Here is a 4,497-nt window from a genome sequence, read left to right as displayed (position 1 = left end):
ACACAATAAATAAATAAAATATTTTTAAAAACCCATAGAAATTGCCTACAGGACAATACGAGACTTCTTCTTCAGTGACGCCCATTTGTGCCAAACTGACAAAAGCTAACCAGCACAACTGATTTTCCTGCCACCAGGGAAAATGCCTGGCAGAGTATTTTTTTAACAAAACATCAGAGAGCTTTATTGTATAGCTGTTTAATTATATCATGAGCATCAATACAGTATCTACCTTGAAAACTCTAGTCAGATAGATTAAAAAAATGACATAATGATGTTTGAAGATGACTCGATTGCAATTGCAATTTTAAAGCTTCTTAATATCAAGAGTGAAAACTAGTTAAAAAGGAAACACAGTCATAGCCTATGATGTTGGGGGGGCTGACATCCATATCTGATGTGGCACTCTTAGTGCCCTTCAAACAGTTCTTTTCTGTCACCTGTTTCTGTTGATGCTATGAGTCTGGAAGAGACTGGCTATGGGTGACGCTTCTGGTCTTCAGCTGTGACTGTGTGATGTCAGCAAGAGCACTTTGGATCTTTTCCAGAAGCATGTCTCCCCGATAAACAACGTCCTCCAGATATGCTTCATGGTTTTCTTCTAGCTTGTGTAAGCTGGCAGCCTGTAGAGCAGCTGTAGACTCTTCACTGGGAGTCTATGAGAACATCAATGTCTTTCGCTGTTCGTGCAATCAGCGCAGCAAAATGCTGGGCATACTCTTCTGTAGGATTGACAGGCTGGTCTTTATTAATTGTTGTTTGAATGTTGCTAAAAGATGCAGGAGGACCACACTGCTGTAACACTCCAGTGGCATTACAAAACTGATCTGCAAGCGAGTTCACCGCGTCCTGCAGCTGTGTGAGCCGATCCGCCATGTTCCCACGTACACACCCATGCCAAAGCTCCACCTGGCAGAATATTTTAAGGAATAGACTTATTTGGCTCATAGTCTCAGAGGGTAGCAGACGATCATGGCAGGGAAGGCATGATGGCAGGAGCTGTTGAGTCCATGGCAGCTGGAAAGAAGCAGGTGTGATTTTTCAAGCCCTACCTCTGCTGACCTCCTTCGGCTAAGCAAGCCCCATTCCCTAAAGCCTCTCCAGTCTTAAAACAGTAGCACCAACTGGGTAGTCATGCACTTGAAACATGAGTGTGGTGATATATTGTTTATGATTTATTAAAGCCACTAGGGACCAAATAACAAAGCAGCCACACTAGTTAGCTATAGAAGCTAGGCGAGCCAGGCATTGGTGGAGCATGCCTTTAATCCCAGCACTCGGGAGGCAGAGGCAGGCAGATCTCTGTGAGTTCGAGACCAGCCTGGTCTACAGAGCGGGTTCCAGGACAGGATCCAAAACAACACAGAGAACCCTGTCTAGAAAAAAAAAAAAAAAGGAAGAAGCTAGGCGGTGGTGGTATATACCTTTAATCCCAGGACTCAAGGTCTTTTATTTTTCGTGTTACACATGAGTTTTTGACGGACACTTGAGACTCAGTCCCTAAGGGGGCATAGGGGCAAAGGGCTCAAATCCAAATACAGATGTGTTTTCTTTTATGGGATCTGATTTTTATTTTGCAAAACATTGTAGATGGGGCACACATTCTTTCTCTTACCATGGTCTCCATCACTGCCTAAGGTCTTAAAAAAGACTGGAGATGTTCTTGCAGAGGGAATCTGAGTGAACAGTCTGGACATAAAGCATGCTTGGTAACAGACAAAGAGGGAAACATCTTGTTGCTGGCAAGATCATGACAAAAGCTTGCTGAAGGTTTGCTGCCTGCCAGCTGTCCATCAAAGTGCTTCACAAGCCTGTGTCATCTCTTCACGGTACAGTCCCATGAGCAGTGGGTGGAATGGCCTGGCAGGTCTCCTGTCATAGCAGCAAAATTGAGAACTAAGGGGGGCCTGGTACCTGGAACTCAGAACTGCTGACCTTGTATACTCAGACCTTCTTTAGCTATGTAACATGGATCTTTCCACTCAATCTTCTCTCCTCTCTTTGGCCCCTGGGCTACAGTTGTACCTGAGTCTCGAAACAGCCAGGTAGTTCATTATAATAACAAAAAATGGACCAGTAGAGAAACACACACCACAGTGCTCCTTTCCCACAGCCACTGGGAGAGTCCGCCCCTCTGCCTGGGCTAACAGGAATCATAAGATCCTGAGCAGAGACAAGGCACACTTGACTGAGAGTCCAGGGAAGACCCAGCCTATCCCCAGAGATGCCATGGTGAACAAGAGGAGTGTCTCAGGGCCCGAATCTATGTCACTTCATGAGATCCCCAGATACAGCCATTATAGATGTAAGGGCTTTTTAGTTCATAAAGGAGTTTCCATGTTGAATTTCACCTTTGTGCACTGAAGGGAGAATCACCGTAATTAATCATCACTAAAGAAAGCCCTGCAGTGACTCAGCTGGCACAGGTTATGTGGGGGTGCCCCTGTAAGAGACTGTGCAGTGACATAGCATGTTGGTGGAAGTGCCCTTACACCTTCTGGATTGCCTTCTCCTGCCAGAGTAAATCCTTGCATGTGAATCATGACATCCCTCTCCTTGATCCACTAAGAACACACACACACACACACACACACACACACACACACACACACCAAGCATTGAAAGTCACTACGCTGTTTGCTACAGTAGGTTTGGGCACACTCTCCATATTTGATAAAGCACTGTCCAACAATAACCCTGCAAGCAAGTGCTTTATTGTGAACTCTCATATGTTAAAAGATAAGATAGTATCTGCCCTCTTGAACCAATGGATACATGAATCCAAAAATGTTTACAGCTGTCCCCCAAACACCTCCTAATTGCCTAGCCTGATCCTTTCCCTCCTCCCACTGTCACAACTCCCAGAGAACTCTACAACCTCCACGCCCAGCCTTGCAGCTTCTAACACCATCCAAAGACGCCCCCACCAGTTCTCAGCTGTCTCCCCCGGCACACGCACGTGAGAAACCAAGGGCAGAAGAGGAGTTCTAATTCCCAGCACACCCATCTCTTTCTTCCTCTCCCGCTCCAAGAAGCATGTTTATAAATAATGCATGAGAGACATTAGCATGGGCGGCCCTACGCATCCATGCTTGATTTTTGCTAAGTAAACTGTTGGGATGTTTCTTTATGCCTTGCAAAATGCTTCCCAAGGGGATACTGGGAACTGAGGTTAAAACCCTGACCCCAAACCTAGTACATGCTGCACTGTAACTGCAGCTGAATCAATAAATACATGAAGGCCAGAAGAAGGGAGATGGTGGCATATGCTGGGCTACTGGACTGGCACTCAGAGATGCTTGAGGGCTTCTCGGGATAATAAAAGGCCAATGAGGCCCAGCAGTGCACTCACCAGACACAAGCCAAGCAAGACGCATGACAGCACCTTTCACGCCTCTCAAGAGCTATCACCTCCAGTTGTGACTGGTCTCAGCTTCTCTACCAGCATTCAACAAATCTGTCTGAAAGCAACTCACTTAAAAAAAATTAAATGCTTCTATTGACAACAGAAGCTTTGTAAGATATCTGCGAATGGAAAGCCAATATCATGGGGCAAAAATAAAGACTTCCTTAAAGGTTATGCTTTTGCTAGAGCTCTCCAGGAAGCACTCTGGGCCTCCAGGCCTGTTCGGTGTTTGCTCATATAAAGAGGGGAGTGGGGAAGGAAGGTGTTAGGGATATTATATTATGTGGTCAAACTCAGATGTTTTTTCTAATGTGATGAGGTCAATAGGAATTGCTAATTCCTATTCAAATGAAGCTAGGGCCAGCGTGAGGGCCCCGTGTGCTAGGCAAGCAGCCTGACAATGAGTCTGAGCCCCAGGGCTCACTGGAGGAAGAAGAATACAGACCTGGCAAAATGTCCTCTAACCTACGCGCACGCACACATGCGTGTGCACACGCATACACTAAATTAATAACTATAATAGCACTTAACATAAAATATATATACATGTGTGTATGTATATGTGTGTACACACTAAATAAATACAATAAGTTAACATAAAATATATTATATATACACATGTGTCTATTTACATACATGTGTGTATGCGTGTGTTTATGCGTACAATGTTTTAAAGGCATCCTAGCAGGACTTCTATTTTGGGGCCAATTAGAGGCTGGAATCCAGGGTCTAGTTGCATGTAGGTGAGTGCTATGCTACTGAGCCCCACTCCAACCCAAGGCTCCTGTGTCAGTTACTTTTCTTTTTTTTTTTTTGGCTTTTCGAGACAGGGTTTCTCTGTGGCTTTGGAGGCCGTACTGGAACTCACTTTGTAGACCAGGCTGGCCTCGAACTCACAGAGATCCGTCTGCCTCTGCCTCCCGAGTGCTGGGATTAAAGGCGTGCGCCACCAACGCCCGGCTGTCAGTTACTTTTCTAAGTGTTGTGTACATATGCCTGACAAGAAACAACCGAGGAAAGGCTTCATTTGGGCTCAGGTTTAAGATGGAGCATAGCCCATCATCAAGAGAAGGCACAGCAGCAAGAGGGCG

General features: G+C 45.5%; 1 pseudogene; it reads right to left on the bottom strand.

The window, feature by feature from the left end:
* Positions 1–262: 262 nt before the first annotated feature.
* On the bottom strand, positions 263–876 carry LOC101828024 (annotated as a pseudogene).
* Between the last annotated feature and the right edge of the window lie 3,621 nt (positions 877–4,497).

Source organism: Mesocricetus auratus, unplaced genomic scaffold (assembly GCF_017639785.1).
Source record: "Mesocricetus auratus isolate SY011 unplaced genomic scaffold, BCM_Maur_2.0 Super-Scaffold_4256, whole genome shotgun sequence".
Taxonomy (NCBI): domain Eukaryota; kingdom Metazoa; phylum Chordata; class Mammalia; order Rodentia; family Cricetidae; genus Mesocricetus; species Mesocricetus auratus.
This window is presented reverse-complemented; position numbering and strand designations above follow the sequence as displayed.